General features: G+C 42.4%; 1 pseudogene; it reads right to left on the bottom strand.

Moving 5' to 3' along the window:
- Nucleotides 1-5,527: 5,527 nt before the first annotated feature.
- LOC143754050 (uncharacterized) lies at nt 5,528-17,168 on the bottom strand (annotated as a pseudogene).
- Between the last annotated feature and the right edge of the window lie 299 nt (nt 17,169-17,467).

The raw sequence follows: 17,467 nt of genomic DNA, 5'->3' as shown, positions 1-17,467 counted from the left end.
TGTTGAACCCTTGCTCTTATTATGTTTCTGATTTCTCAGTTTTGTCATTATTTTAGCAAATCATTTATTTTATATGTTTTGAGACAGTTTGTTTTAAGTTTCAAAGAGTTAGTAAAAGAGTAAAGTAAAAGTTATAACTTTTTTATTTAAGTAGGCATCTATTTTTTAGTATTTATTTTGTATTAATACATAACCTCACTGTATTAATTTATAGTGTATCATTATTGCGTGACATTTGTGTCAATAATCGTCAAGCTCAGGTGACTCCGCGTAGTGGGAGGGGGGCCCCAAATCAAATTCTGCTTAGGCCCCCCGAAAGGCTCGGACCGGCTCTGGTTATCACCATCTTACTTACTTACTTTCGCCTACTACCCCTCCTGGGGCATAGGCCGCCAACAAGGGATCTCCAGGCATCCCTGTCCTGGGCCATTTTTTCCAGCTGACTCCAGGTCTTTCCCATGCTCTTTGTGTCTGCCTCCAAGTCTCGGCGCCAGGTATTTCTCGGTCGACCTCTGTTTCGCTTTCCTTGCGGATTCCATTTTAAGGCTTGTCTGGTGGTGTTTGTCGCTGGCTTACGTAAGGTGTGTCCAATCCATCCCCAACGTCGCTTTATCTGGACTTCTCCTTCCTTTGTCCCATTGCAAAGTCTAGTTTTGCCACATAGTCATTTCTAGCGTTTCCCTGGAGTTTCTCCTGTTTCTGAGTTTCCCTGGACATTAGACCTTTGCCTGGACTCTGTTAACCCACCTTCGCCACCTGCCTCGACCCGTGCCTGTGTATCACTGCATATTCTGGATTGTCCCCTCTTTCTATGCCTTCCTGAGTTTTATTTCAATCTTCCATTGTTTCATTACCTGTGTTAATAAAATACTGCAGATGGATCCGACTGCCTCCGCCTCTTCGTCACACTGACCCTGTGTACTTCCATAGTAAATGCCTTTTATAATTGTAAAGAGGGATATTTATCAGCATTTTATATTGAATCTATATTGAACTTAGAAGATTCCTTTGATTAGCAGAAAAGCAACTGCTGGAAATGGGTAGACAGTGAAGTGGCAAGTGATGTGAAATGTATGGATGGCGACATGGAAGTTCCAATGGCGTAAATCCTATGGGTGCCTACACACTGATGGAATGAAAGCTAGAAGTGGATGCTGAAATATATCATCATTAGATGGGTCCAAATGATGTTTGGTCACACTGAAACAGATCCAACCGTATCAGCACGGGATGATTTAATTACAGATAAGGTGGACAAGTTGTGAGGTGCTGACAGACAAATACGGTTTAGAAACAGCTTCTTCATGCTGATGAGTGGTAAGATGACAGGTAAAAAGCAATGAAAGAATGAAATGAGCAAGATTGAGAGATGATGTTAAGGGCATTACATCAGGCAACAAACATCACATATTGTTGTAGCCTGTCCAGACCTGTTCAGACATCATTAGGACATACTTTCACCTTTCAGTATCCAATCTCTATTTAGCAAATATACACAGAGAAATTTAATACAGTTGCTTTGTGTTTACCTAGTAACCAAGACACATTCACACCTTTCTGACAGGGATGATTGAAGAAGAACCACCCAACTGGCATGAAAGTACAGAATGAGGACGTTAGTATCCATGCTGACTTTTGATTTTCATATTTGAGACCTTCGCTTACAAATAAAGAAAAATGTTTCAATGTTTTAATGTAGCATCTAAATATAAGATAGTGTCAACTATTTACTGCATGTTACAAAGTTGTAAGGACTCAAGGTTGATCTTAAATAGGAAACTTTCGGGTGGTTCCTCAGAAATGTATGCTCTTTCTATATTTAGAAGCAAGGTCTGGCCAAACTCACTTTTCCATGTGATTATCTCTTTGTTTAGAAGCATCCATTTTGTTCTCAATTATAACTTAGCACAAAAGTAATGACATGTTGTCTTAATAAAGTAGAACCTTGGGATATACCTACGGCCCTGACACTAGCATGAGTGGGGCCACATACAGAATCTTACCCAATCATTACTGTGGGAAATTAAGGAATGAGTGGGGTTTTATTTGGATCGGGGCACAATGGCCAAGTAGCCTCCACTCCTGAAGCCTTTTCATGGTATTATTGAGTAAGGAATCTGCATACTTTTTATTTATTTTCTGTGCTTATTTTGGAGGAAAATGTGTGGGAAATCTGTGGATTGATTTAAAATGTTTTAGTACTATGTTGAAGGTATAATCCACACAAAAGTGTAAATTATTTATTCACAAAATCAGATATTTTGATATCTTAAATCAAAAGATATTTTGATTAACATTCACTGGCATTCACCCCCCCCCCCCCCCCCCCCCCTCTGACATTTCTCAAAACAATATTTTGTGTTCCACAAGAGAAAGAATGTCATTTTGAAATGACAGTATTACAGAAATTTTATTTTTGAAACATCCCTTTTGAATGTTAATGTTAAACAGAGCTGAGAGTTTATGTTAAACTTCACTGATTGCATTATCAAATTTGCCAAAACATTTAAAGATGAAAAGCTCATGGCATGTGTAAAAAACATATGAATTACAGGCGTTTTCTGTGGCCACATAATCTGTGAGGGTCAACTAAAATAGAATTGTTTTGATAAGTGATGTTATCGGTTGAGAAATAATATACCAGGTTTGGATGTGAGTGCAGTATATCTTCATCTGTGCGAAAACAGCAATAATCTGTCAGTTCCATTCAAATAAAATAAAAAATCCACTCTCCAAAACACATACAGAGTGTTAGCACCTCATCCTTTCTCTCTGTCTCACTCTTTTTTTTCTGTTTCTTTCTCTCAGCCCTGAGAAGTTATTAATGCTGAGGGTTCATTACAGCTGTTCAAACATGGGGTCGGCAAATGACCCATGGTTTAGGAAAACATAGTGATTTACTCGGCCGTGTGTGCTAAAATAATCTAAAGGGGAGCGTAATAACATTTGTCATTACTCACAAGACGCCACAAGGAGAGGAGAGGAAGGGAAAACGAGAGAAAGTGAGTTGTAGCAACTGTGCCAGAGGGGTGTGGAGAGCAGTAATGAGGAGTAGCTAGTTCACTCAAAAAAATGATCACTTACTTTATTCTTTGTAACATCACTGGTGAAATTCTGAAAAATGTTCTGCTCACTAATTTCTATGCAGTTACAATAAAGAGGAACTGGAGCTTTCAAGCCTTAAAAAAGGAAGCAAAAGTACGTATATAAAATTATCATAAACATTTAATACAACACACATTCTGTATTGCAAGACTTTTAAAGCCATATAATGGCATTGTGTGATAAACCAATTGAAATATTGGATATGTAACTGAGTCAGAGATTTGAAATTGAGAACTGAAACATTCTGATTTGTAAATAAATTATTCAGACAGATTTTGTGAACTGAATAAACCAATTGGTTTGGTAATGAATTGGGCATTGCTGATTTATATATGAACTCTCATGAACATGCCAAGGACACCTAGAGTGGATGTTAAGATCAATTGCAGAGTTGGTGAGAACCAGATCAGTTATGAACTAACGGTTTTATGAACTTGATAATTCATTGAATATATTTGACTTTAATTAACGATTTGTTAAGAAACTGGACAATTTCTCATGAACTTGCCAAGGAGAGCTAGGATAGATGTCAAAATATGAAAAGAAATTGCAGATGCTTTCTCATAAAATCTTTCCATCTTAATTTTAACATGAGTGTGTAAGAGGCTATTTGTAAATTGAATGTGTCTGGCTTCCAGTTATTTTTAGTTGTACAGAACAGCTAGTTGTGCTGCTTGATATTGCAAACTGGTATTTCTTAACATGTTATTTTAATGTATTGTCTTAAATATAGACTGGTTTGTAGTGGAAATAGTCTTACCGTTCACTTTGTTATTCTTCACGTTATTTCCCTATAGCGGCTAAAGAATCTGAAGTCTCTCACATTCACAGAAAAAAATTGTTTCTGCATTTAAAATAAGGTGTATAATATAGCTTGAGAGGAATAGAGTCCACTTTTATACTTGTATAGAGCTTTATTGTCATTTTGAGGCATGACAGCATAATGATGATTCAATTATAACTTAATTTGTAACTTTGGGTGGACTATTGCTTTAAGGACCATGTTTCAAAATCCCATTTTGGGAGAGGCAAATGTGATTTAACCCAGAAGTTGTTTCTCAAAATTCTGACGCCTTCATCTCTCAAGGAGGTCTTAGTTTTCCACAGCAGCCCACATCACCTTTTTAAAGGCCAGATACAGAATCTGTGTCCCTCTGCCACCATCCACCCCGTCTCTCTTCATGACGCTTTATGACAATAATTAGCATGAAACACTCTGCTACCATCGTGGCTAAAACCACATGGTTTCAATGGGCACCAGTGGCCAAACAAACCCACCCTCTGAGGAGGGACACATGGGTATGTGTCACACTTGGAAGCCTCTGGCATTACCAATCTCTTCCAGGGAGCAGGGGAGTGAGAAAAAAAGAAACAAGTGAGGGAGAAGGAAGAGATTGGGATAGCTGCCTTCTAAGCTGTCTTGCATTAGCAGTGTCGATGCGTGTTTATGTTTGTGTTGAATTTTCCTGGCTTTAATTGAAGGAGGTTAAAAGGAAGTGGAACATCAGTCACTGCGTTGTGTCTTTGTTGTTGTTGTTTTTGTTGTTATACTTTGCAGTGGTCTGATGATGGAGATCCACCCTTAGTATAATACACGTCACCACAAGAAGCTCTGTGAGTGTGGAGAATGGGCCCCTTGACATTAAATTATACTGTCCACAAGTTGATGAATTGAACTCCATTTTCTTCCACAAACAAAACGCTTGATGCACATATCATCAAGTGCTCTCTAACACAAACAAATGCCTTCATCAGCTGTGCAAGTTTAAAGTTACCTAATATTCACTGTGAAAATAAAATGGCTTTCCTGAAAGGGGAGTTGGATGGTTACACTTTAATTCACATTGGCAGTGCATAGAATAATGCTGTGGTTCAATGTAGTATTTAAGGGTGAGGTACAAAGATCATTCTATAAAATTCAATTAAAATCAGAGTATTACCAACATAAAAATGTAGTGAGTAAGCTTTACATTATATTAAAACATTCAACATCTTAATAGTTTACTTGTGACATACATCAACTTGATGCAACCTGGAAACATCATCAGTGATGTTACCTGGGGTCACGGAGTGTTTCGGGTCTTTCAAGCATCATACACTCACCCAGGCAACCCAGCTGGGGTTGATCAGGCCCCAACTTGTGTCCAGGTAGCCCTACCCCACCCATGGTTCTCCTCTCCTAATCCACAGCCACCTTGAGGCAACTTCTGCTGACTCCGTGACCTCTTTAAATTGCCCTTCGCTTGCTGGCCCCTATGATGCCCAGGATGTTGTAGGCCCTGCAGAGAGACTGGCCAGCAAAACCCTCTGCATCCAACCTCAATGGGCTCACACCGTGCTCGCCACCCATTGTTCATTTCATGTCATGGCACCAACAGTAGCGCCCCTCACCCAGTGCCCTCGAACAGCAACTGAGGATGTGCTACAGGGTCCCCCTCTTCAGGCAGAGGTTGCAGGCTGGTGACTCCACCAATCCCCAGCTGAAAAGGTTGGATGGGCTCGGTAGTACATCGTAGATAGCCTGGATCAGGAACCGTATGCGATGGGGTTCTGCTTTCCACAGCTCTGCCCATGAGACCTTGCAGTCCACTGCATGCTCCCATCTTGTCCAGGCTCCTTGCTGCCGCATTCCAACCATCCTGCTGGCTCGCTCCTCCTCTACTGCTGCCCGCACCTCCTTCTGCACCAGTGATCTCCTGTCCTTCCCCTGTGCCTTGTTGTAGTGAGATGTTGTGCCGCTACCCAGGCCAGCTCTTCCATGAGTCACTGCTCCCACCAGTGACCTATGCCTCAGCCGCGACTCAGCTACATTCACCGCCTCTGCTTACTAATAACAGAACATTTTAGTTAAAATAGTAATAGCAGCAATGTGCAATTGCAAACCACTGTACAAAATAATTATATATTAAGTATGCTTAATTTTAGTATTACTCTTAGTATTACTAGTTATTTTGTAACCAAAAAGTATTTGTTGTACAAAAAAAAATTCTAACAGCATTCTCTGTTTTCCATCCGTCACAAAAACGATATAGCAAAAACTATACTATTTACTATATACTTTCTATTTCTTAAAAACAATTGTTTTACACCTAGAAAACACATCAACTAATGAATGTGCTTTTAAAAGTCACAATGAAACAGAAGTAGCAACAGACATTTTCTTCCGTATTGTGCCATATGAGCTGGAATAACAACAATTTTGTCTTATGCTCACCAAGGCTGTATTTGATCAAAAATACTGTCAGAACCTCAGATCCGCACAACTCAGATCACTTCCTCCTCACTCTTAACTTCAACCTGGCTCATGACACAGAATGCACCATCAGCCATCAGCAGGCAATTTTCCACACCACAAACTGATACACACATCTTAAGAGCAAACATACACATTCTCCCCTCCTTCTCTCCGCTCTCTGAGGCAGAAGTCTCCAAACTAATCCTTTCCAATCACCCTACTACTTGTCCGCTTGATCCTATCCCCACTCATCTCCTTCAAGCCATTTTTTCTTTATTTGTATCCACACACACTCACATCATCAACCCCTCTCTTCACACTGGTACCTTTCCCATGGCTTGTATAATCCCACTGCTGAAGAAACCCACTCTAAATCCAGCACTTTTAGAAAATTACAGACCGGTTCTTCCATGCATTGCTAAAATACTTGAACGAGTCGTGTTCAACCAAGTCTCTTTCTTAAACAGAAAAACCTCCTGGACAACAACCAGTCTGGTTTCAAAAGCGGCCACTCGACTGAGACTGGCAAGAGCAGCTTTCAAATCTTCAGTGTTCATCTTGCTGGATCTGTCTGCTGCTTTTGACACAGTTAACCACTAGATCCTCCAGTCAACCCTCGTGACGAAGGGGATCTCAGGAACTGCACTCCAATGGTTCAAGTCTTACCTCTCAGGTAGGTCCTGCAGTGTCATGGAGGAGTGAGGTTTCTAAGTCGCAAAATCTAGCTGCTGGGGTGCCTCAGTGCTTGGACCACTTCTCTTCTCCATCTACATGTCATCACCAGGATCTGTCATTCAGAAACATGTGTTTTCCTATCACTGCAACACTGATGACACACAACTCTACCTCTCATTCCAGCCAGATGATCCAATGGTAGCTGCTCGCATCTCTGCCTACCTGGCAGACATTTCTTGCTGGATGAAGGACCACCACCTTCAACTCAACCTTGCCAAGACAGATCTGCTTGTGGTTTCAGCCAATCCAACACTTCATCACAACTTCTCCATTCAGCTAGGTTTGTCAACCATAACTCCATCCAGGACTGGCATAGTAATGCCAGATTATCAGCAAAATCGAGATCTTCTAGCTGCTCGGATCAAGCTCCACCGTATGCCGGTTTGTGTATTGTTGGTTGTTTCTTTCATCACCCAGTCTATGCAAAGGAGGAAAAGAAAGGGTGAGAGCAGGCACCATTGCCTCACACCAGTCAGGACCTCAAATGCCTCCGATATACATCCTTCATGGAGGACTTGACATCTCGCCCCTTGGTAGGTGCTCCTTATGATGTTAATGATCTTTGTTGGGATCCCATAATGAGCCATCAGTTTCCACAGCCTTTCCCTATCCACACTGTCAAAGGCTTTTTCAAAATCTATGAAATTCACATAGACAGGCGAATTGATTGTTCAATAATGATCCTGAGGGTGGCAATTTGGTCTCCACAGGATCTGTTGTTCCTGAAGCCAGCCTGGTTTTCCCTCAGTTTCTCATCGACCCCGTTCTGGAGCCTCTTGAGCAGGATATGGTTGAGCACCTTCCCAGGTGTTGAGGGGAGCATTATTCCTCTGTAGTTTTTGCACTGCCGGAGGTCTCCTTTCTTGGAGATTTTCACGATGTAGCCATCTCTCCAGTCAGCTGGGACATTTTCTTCCTCCCAGATGATTTTCATGAGCTGGTGAAGCATGTTGGTGGAGGTTTCAATGTCGGCTTTAAGAGCTTCTGCTGGAATCCCGTCTGGTCCCTCTGCTTTCCCTCCTTTCAAGGCCTTAATGGCTTTTCTAATCTCCATCTTGGTGGGGGGATTGCAGTTAATCTCCAATGGGTTTGGGGCAATTGCAATATCTGCAGTCAGTTGAGGAGGCTGCCTGTTGAGCAGGTCTCTGAAGTGTTTAGTCCATCTCTTCACCTGGTCTTCCTTGGTTATGAGGAGTACACCCTGTGAGTTTTTAATGTGTGCCTGTGCGTGTCTGAATTTGGCTGTGAGCTTTCTTGTAGTTAGGTATAGGTCTTTCAGGTTGTTATTTCCTGCTGCTTCTTCTGCCTGTTGTGCTAGATCCTCAATAAATTGTGTTTGTCTCTCCTTGCACTTCTTTTCACTTCTTTATTTTTGCTATTGCATATTCTTTCTGTGCTGCCGCCTTGGTCGCTCTGGTTTTACTTCTGTTTACTGCCTCTTTTTTCTTCCTCCTCTCATTCACTTTGCTATCTGTATCCCTGGATATCCAGGGCTTGTTGTCTGTCTTCCTCCTTCCTACTACTTCTTTACATGTGTTTTTTCACAAGGTTTTCAGACCTTTCTATATTTCTTCCACTTTACTTGGGGTTTCTATTTCTAGGGCTTGGTACCGATTGTGTAGTGCCACTTTGTATAGTTCAGATGTACCTATATCTTGATATTGCTGTGTGTTGAATTTGACCCTTTCTTCCCTATGCTTGATGCATTTTAACTTCAGCTGGATCTTTGCTGTGAGGGGGTGGTGGTCAGATCCTGCGTCTGCTCCTCTTCTGACTCTGACATCCAGCAGAGAGTGTCTAAATTTCTGACGTATGCAGATGTGGTCTATCTGGTTTTCTGTGGTGTGATCAGCAGACACCCAGGTGGCTTTATGGATGTTCTTGTGTTGAAATACTGACCCACCAATGACCAAGTTGTTGTCTGCACAAGCTGCTGCAACACTCTCTCCATTCTCATTCATGGTTCCTAGTCATTCTCTTCCCATTACTGTCTCAAAGCTGTTGTTATTGCCCCCTATCTGCTTACATAGAGCTAAATAAAATAAAAATGATTAAATAAAAATGTATTGCATCTAAAAGTGAAATAAAAACTCTAATTAAAGATTAAATTAAAATGTATTGTACTTAAAAGTACATGTTGCTGACAACTAACATGAGCTTAATGTGATGGGTTTGCATGCCTCTGTGAACACAGTCAATGGAGGTCAGCTTTAGTCTCAGGTTTGGCTCAGTTTCCACCCTGCTTCTGTACTTTGTTTTTTTAATCATTCACCCAACATTCATTTGTATTTTACTTTTTTACTAAATTCGTTGCCCACAAGTGTGCGTTTTTCTAGGCAACCGTAATAGAACGTATAACTTTATTGTTTCCATGGTGACACGTCATTGCTTGTCACGTGACCACAGCCATTGAATGACTGATGATCTGCTTTTATTTCCTTTTTTATTCAGAATATTCACAAATGGGTTAGCTTTATATAGCATTACCTTTATAAACATCACCATTATAAACACCTTTATAATTATCACAGTAGTTGAGCTCTATGCATGATGGGTGCCACCTGATTATAATGGATAGGAATTTTAATGCCGCTTCCATAGACTTCAGTGTGTATTTTACAAACTCTAAATATATTGTTGTTTTTAGTACTTATGTGAATTTAAATGTCTGAAACCTCAAATAAACATTATGTGGATGAAAATGTCTGGAACCTAAAATAAACATTATGTGGATGAAAACGTGGATGAAAAATAGTTATGAATGATATGACTCCGCTGAGCGCATACGTCTCTGGCTCAGCGCCAGCCAACGCGCGAAAGCACAGTTGAATTTATCAGTTGGTCAAGTCATGCACTCACCGTTCTACTCACACCGGTGAGATCAAAATTCAGTGACTCCACTTTCTATAGGGTTAAGGTCAGGTGAGTTTGCTGGCCAATTAAGAACAGGGACACCATGGTCCTTAAACCAGGTACTGGTAGCTTTGGCACTGTGTGCAGGTGCCAAGTCCTGTTGGAAAATGAAATCTGCATCTCCATAAAGTTGGTCAGCAGCAGGAAGAATTAAGTGCTCTAAAACTTCCTGGTAGACGGCTGCGTTGACCTTGGACCTCAGAAAACACAGTGGACCAACACCAGCAGATGACATGGCACCCCAAACCATCACTGACTGTGGAAACTTTACACTGGACGCAACCAACATTCTGTTCCTCTCCTCTCTTCCTCCAGACTCTGGGACCTTGATTTCCAAAGGAAATGCAAAATTTACTTTCATCAGAGAACATAACTTTGGACCACTCAGCAGCAGTCCAGTCCTTTTTGTCTATAGCCCAGGCGAGACGCTTCTGACGCTGTGTTTTGTTCAAGAGTGTTTTGACACAAAGAATGCGATAGCTGAAACCCATGTCTTGCATACATCTGTGCGTGGTGGTTCTTAAAGCACTGACTCCAGTTGCAGTCCACTCTTTGTGAATCTCCCCCACATTTTTTAATGGGTTTTGTTTCACAATCCTCTCCAGGGTGCGGTTATCCCTATTGCTTGTACAAGTTTTTTCTACCACATCTTTTCCTTCCCTTCGCCTCTCTATTAATGTGCTTGGACACAGAGCTCTGTGAACAGCCACCCTCTTTAGCAATTACCTTTTGTGTCTTGCCCTCCTTGTGCAAGATGTCAATGGTCGTCTTTTGGACAGCTGCCAAGTCAGCAGTCTTCCCTATGGTTATGTAGCCTACAGAACTAGACTGAGAGACCATTTAAAGGCCGTTGCAGGTGTTTTGAGTTAATTAGCTGATTAGAGTGTGGCACCAGGTGTCTTCAATATTGAACCTTTTCACAATATTCTAATTTTCTGAGATACTAAATTTTGGGGTTTTCATTAGTTGTCAGTTATAATCATCAAAATGAAAAGGAATGAACACTTTAAATATATCAGTATGTGTGTAATGAATGAATATAATATCCAAATTTCACTTTTTAAATGGAATTACTGAAATAAATCAACTTTTTGATGATATTCTAATTATATGACCAGCACCTGTAGTCTGTAATCATATAATTAACAATGAGTGCTTTTGAAGTAAGGGATCGAATATTCAGCAACCCAAGCTTTATCATTTGTTAATTTGTATTATTTCTGTTTTTTATTTGTTGAACATCAATTAATTTTTTACCCTTAGATGGGTTTGGAAGTTTTTTGTATTTCCTAATTCGGGAACAGACACAGTCTCTGTATGATGATATCTAGGTGAAAGAGCCTCTATGTGATGGGATTTATCTGACCTTGGTGACGTGAGACAGCTGGCAGACGGTCGGTTTAGCCAGTTTGCCTGCTACCTGACCCGAGACCCAGATTGTCATGTTTGAGCTCTAAGACTATGTGCCATATTACTTGAGAGAAGAGCAGCAGCATCCCAGGAGGGATGAATACCGTCTCTTTTCAACAGGTCAGGTCTGCCCCAAAAACTTTTCCAATTGTCTATGAATTCTATATTATTTTGCGGACACCACTTAGACAACCAGCCATTGAGTGATGACAATCTGCTAACTATCTCATCACTCCTTCGAACAGGAAGGGGGCCAGAGCAAATTACAGTGCCTGACATCGTACTTGCGAGTTCACACACCTCTTTAACATTAATTTTAGTGATCTCAGACTGGTGAAGTCGAACATCATTAGTGCCGACGTGCCGAATAATAATCTTAGAGAATTTACGATTAGCATTAGCCAGCACTTTTAAATTTGCTTTGATGTCAGGCGCTCTGGCTCCAGGCAAACATGTGACTATGGTGGCTGGTGTCTCTATTTTCACGTTCCGTGTAATAGAATCGCCAATAACTAGGGCACATTCAACAGGATTCTCAGTGGGTGTTTCACTGAGTGGGGAGAATCTATTTGTTGTTGTTATCGTAACGGAAGAGTGGTGTTTTGTCCCTCGACTACAGCGCCTCACCGTCACCCAATTGCACTGTGGAACGGGCTCTACTTCAGCTGGAACCGAAAAATGTACAGTGTTCTCTAAGCTAGTCGCATCCAAAGCAGTATCTAAAGCCCTCGCACTCTTACAATTAACCTCAATTAAAGTTTGAATGCGCGTATCTAGTTCTGAAATCTTCTCCGTCAGCCTGACTATCTCCCTGCATTTATCACATGTAAATCCTGTGCAGACAGAGAAGGCTATACTATACATGTTACATGAAGTGCAAGTCACAATAAGAGGAGAAGATGACATGACTAACCGTGTTTGTTGACTGATTCTACTTACCACAGCTTTGATGGATTTGTAAAAGGCGCAACCTAAATAAATAAATACAGAGCGCACGTATGGCATGCTAACAGGCTAGCGAATTAATTCAATTCAATTCAAATTTATTTGTATAGTGCTTTTCACAATACATATTGTTTCAAAGCAGCTTTACAGAAAGTGCATTTCAGAAATGTACATAGAAAAAATACAGTTAGTTAATTGTAGCGACAATGAGTCTTACATTAAATTAGCTCAAATTATATATAGGGAATTTAATAATTAATCATGAACGATTAATATATTGCATATTACAGTTAAATTATCGGAGCTGAAAATAGATCGATTGTATATATGAATGATCCATCACAACGAATTATAATTCCTCATTCATATATCAATGGTCCACTTCCAGATCGATTATATGAGATAACCTTTTATGGAATTAATTTAGCTATCAAACTGTTTGTCCAGCAAACGGCCGTAAGATTAAATTATCAACTCCTCAACAAAGTTATCCCTTCTTATAAACTCCAAGAAATATAAATTTTCTGGCCGTGAACATTAATTTTCCTGTGTTTATAAAATTAGACTACTCAACGTAGTCAATAATAAAAGCTTTTGTAGCTAGGACCAACATCTCATTGACTTTGTGAAAATGAGCATTTTAGACAGAAGCAATCAAGAATATAATGGTTTTAATAATTGGAGTAATAATACATCGAACTACAATTCACACATAATATATATGTATATACAACCAGAACAGACAGAACGGAAAACATTACAAACACAAATTTACAATAGGATGAGAGAGGGAGAGAAAACGAGAGAGAGAGAAATAGAGAGAGAGAGAGAGAGAGAGAGAGAGAGAGAGAGAAATGAACTAAAGGTCAGGAAGAGAGAGAGAGATCAGCTAGATGATCTCAGCATGGCAACAATCACAGAAAATGTAACCTTAAGAGAGACAACAAGAAATCACGTCAGGTCATAACCAATACTTGCATATGGTTCTCGTTGTGTTGCTGAGGAACGCAGTCGTGTGTGTGGGTCCTTTTTCGGAGCGGACGTGTTCTTTTGTGTCTTTTCCGGGCAAGCAGACTCGCGGGAAGTTTAAACTTTAAAGGTTCAACGGCGAGAAGTTACCAAAGAAATGATTCAGAGTTCATCTCCCTCGTAGACAGAGAGGCGAATATGAAAATAACACTTAGTAAAGAAAAGAGAAGAAAGATCGGGAGTGACGCGGTGGTGCATGCCCGAGACGGTGGCCGAAGCCTGTCCGAAGCTGGTGTTTCCCGAATTTTGACCGAAGAGAAGAGAGAGAGAAACAGGCGAGTTCCTCTTTTGAGGGAATCCCATCCCCGCCCCGGGGAGGGCAAATCATCTCGGAGCATTTTGAACGGGAGAAGTTCTTCTTTGTTTTGTCAGGAGAACTTATTTGCATAGTTTATGAGGGTATAAAATTTCGTCATTTCTAACTAGACAGGCTGTACACATAGAATAATACATTTTACTGTAATTTCCATGTATGACTAGTTCAGTCAAAGCACAACGATCATGAGGCTACCAAACATGAAATATGAAAGTAGAAGAAAACCAAAGTGACATTCATATGCAGAATTACAAGCATTTTAAAGTTTGATTAACACACAATAAAATTGTCAGTAGTTCCCGTGTGGCATGTGAAGACATCGACGCACAAAAGGAATACATTTAAAAATATTTACAGGCACTTTTTCTCTGAAAAGTGCCATGGCTGCTGGTTGTGTGTTAATGCATGCGCGTGTGTGGGAGTGTCAGCTGTGACAATCTGAAGTCTGTAGCGAGAGACGAGTCAGCGAGCTGTGCGGTGAGTAAGTAGGTCAAGTGCAGATGATGAACACCTGTGTCTGATTGCAGTGATTGGCGTGGAGACCGCATATAAGCTGCCAGGAAGGAGAGAGCGAGAGAGAGAAGCTCCTGGGACTCGCACGCGCCCCGCAGCCGTTACCCGCAGTAAACGAGCGAATTAGAAAGAGTTTGACTGAATGGACTGGGCTATTTATGCAACGGGAAGAGTGGTCGTTTGACTGAACCTTGAGAGCTGGAGACAGACAGCGAGAGCTGGTACAGCGGGCAGAGTGTTTTCGTATTCAAGTGCTGTAGTGATATACTACGGTGAAGGCACACGAGCGCACCTTTTCTTTTGTTCTTTTTTTTTTATTGTTATAAATAAAGTGCGCGTCCCAAGTTCACCGACCCTGTCTTCTTCCTTCACCCACATACACGGACTTTATCACAAATTACAATAAGATTTTTTCTAGATCCTACAGTAGATTTATTGTTTGGCCTCACTAAACGAGGAATAGACACAGTTTCCAATAATGTTCTACACTACTTATATCAATTAAGTTGGGACAGCAAAGACTGTGATTTGGACTTTGACTTACTAGTCATATGGTGTGTAACGTCTTGGAGATCTTGTCCGACAGAACAGCCGCTCCGATTCTGCTGGGGTGCAGGCCATCAGCACGGTAGAGCCTAGGTCGCTCCCAGAACAGATTTCAATTATTTACAAAGAGCAGTTTCTGTTCATTACACAATGATATGAACCATTCATTTAGTGCAAATAATCTACTGAACCTTTCCTGTCCTTGTCGGTACATGGGAAGCGGTCCAGACAAGATGATCGTAGCTTCAGGCGATGTGCTGCGTACCGTCTCGATCAGGCTCCTGTAGTCCTTCTTCAGGACCTCCGTCTGCCGCTGCATGATGTCGTTCACTCCCGCGTGCAGCACAACAGCTCCGACGCGCTTGTCACCGTTCAGGATCTCGGGAACATGTGCAGCGACATCTAGAACACGAGCACCAGGAAAGCAGTGAGTGCGCACCTTACCCTTACCTGAGGTAGCACGGACATGACGGACGATGGAACTGCCGATGATCACGGCGTTGTCTCGTTCCGACTCGCGAAGAGGGGAGAAGCGGTTCCGGGTGGAGATCTCGAAGACCGGGAGATGCGGAGAGGTTCTTGGTCTGGTCCTGGCTCATGTCTTCCGCTGAGGAATCACCCAGGGCTCTGGAATGAAGCCAGGGATGATCGCGTCCTGGGTGCTTGCGTCCTGTGCAGAGAAGCACACGGAGTAGACGAGGTCGGAGTCAAAAAGTTACTAACCACTGACTTGTGGGCATCGGCGCGTGAAGTTTCAAGCGCTGAACGCCGATCTCGCAGCTCAGCTTGCCTCTCTAGCAGACCACGGACCTGCTTCTCCACGGACTCCAGCTCCAACAGCACCGAAAGCAGCTCGAATGTGTCACCTGCACTCAGAGGTAACGTTAGACACACATCCGATATATTCGCCATTATAACAGATGAACAGTAAATTAGTAGTGATACTACCAACATCACTACTAATTTAGGACTGAAATCCTGGATATAACCCGTATCCTTTCAGTGAAACGGGTGTAAATGAGACGATCAATAGGCGAGAGGCCACGCGTGCGATGCTAGCGGGCTAAAGGCTAGTAGCGGAGATTCGAAAAGTTGGATCTAAGTAGCGAAATCAAAGCAATCCGATTGTTTTTTATAAGGAAAAGTATCGAAGATAAGTTCACACGCTATAAAAATAGAAAGTGCTTGTTTATAAATGAGTGGTAAAGAAGAAAATCAAGGATTTATGAATCAATTCGACGGAGCTCCAAAAACACAAACACAAACGCAAACCGCATGCGCATGCGCAATCAAGTGAAATCAAGTGAAAATCAATCAAGTGAATTAGTAGCTGCTTGTGCTAGCAACTAATTAGATTGAAGCTAGCGATATCAGGTAAATATGTGATGTTGAGTAAGTTGTATTTAGCAAACAATTTCCCTTCTGCTGGCCTCCGTAACAGACGAAGAGCTGAGGTCCTGAGGCTTTGTGCTCTGTCCATGTAAAGGCACAGAGCGCGAACCGGACAGAGAAAAGCCAGGGCTGGGTCTGTCTCCTCCGAAGGCAGCGCTTGCAGGTTCACCACCTGGTCCCGGAAGGGAGAGGTGGGAACCTTGGGCACGTATCCGGGCTGGGGTCTCAGGATCACATGAGAGTTAGCCGGGCCGAATTCTAGGCACGATTCGTCGACTGAAAATGCATGCTGGTCTCCTACCCTCTTGATGGAGGCCAATGCAACCAGGATTACTCTTTTACAGGACAGAATTTTTAACTCCGCTGACTGCAAAGGCTCAAAGGGTGGTCTCTGAAGTGCCGAAAGGACCAGAGACAAATCGCAAGAGGGTATAGAGAGTGGGCGAGGCGATTTAGTCTCCTCGCTCCCCTCAGGAACCTGACGATCAGGTCGTGCTTTCCCAGCAACTTACCTTCAACTGCATCATGATGTGCGGCGATAGCGGCAACATACACTTTAAGGGTGGAGGGAGACAGCCTTCGTTCCAACCCATCTTGCAGGAATGAAAGCACAGCTCTGATCAAGCAAGTTCGGGGGTTCTCCTCATGAGAAGAACACCCCTCAACAAACAGGTTCCACTTCGACGCATAGAGGCGCCTTGTAGCTGAAGTGATGGTGTCAACTACCGCTTCTGGTAGCTCCTCATGCACTTCCGGAAAGAATGGTACCAAACCAATCATCCAACCGGGAAGGTTCGAGATGTGGTGGAGGGTTCCACGCAAGCCCGACCTTCTCGGCGGCCCGGGAAAGCATAGCCGCCCATTCTGGATCGGACTCGGGCAACGCTACACTCCCCGAAGGGGGTAACACAGCCGAATCTGAAGCTCCCCCTCCGATGCTGCAACCGACATCTGGTCGTCAGGAGGAGCTCCAAAAGACATGACTGGTTGTCCATGTGAAGGACCAGCATGCTCTTTTGGAGGCTCCATGGAGTTTGTCTCGGCGGGGAAGCCCTCACGGTGATCCTCAGATCACCCTTGCCATGCACAGAAGTAGATCTATTCTGAGGTCCAGAATAGACACTAGATCGGGGCATAGGCGAGGGGACTGCACCTCCCTTGAGGTAAGTGAGTCTAGATCTAAGCGCTGCCATAGTCATATTCCCGCAATGGGAACATGAACTATTCACAAAAGCTGCCTCAGCGTGCTGAATGCCCAAACACGAGAGGGAACTATTGTAGCCGTCTGCTGGCGCCAGGGAATGACCGCATCCAGAAACGCACAAGCG

Source organism: Siphateles boraxobius, unplaced genomic scaffold (genome assembly GCF_051911475.1).
Source record: "Siphateles boraxobius isolate OS27281-9 unplaced genomic scaffold, OSU_SipBor_1 29, whole genome shotgun sequence".
Classification (NCBI taxonomy): Eukaryota; Metazoa; Chordata; class Actinopteri; order Cypriniformes; family Leuciscidae; genus Siphateles; species Siphateles boraxobius.
The sequence above is the reverse complement of the archived record's forward strand: the minus strand, read 5'-3'. Positions and strand labels throughout refer to the sequence as shown.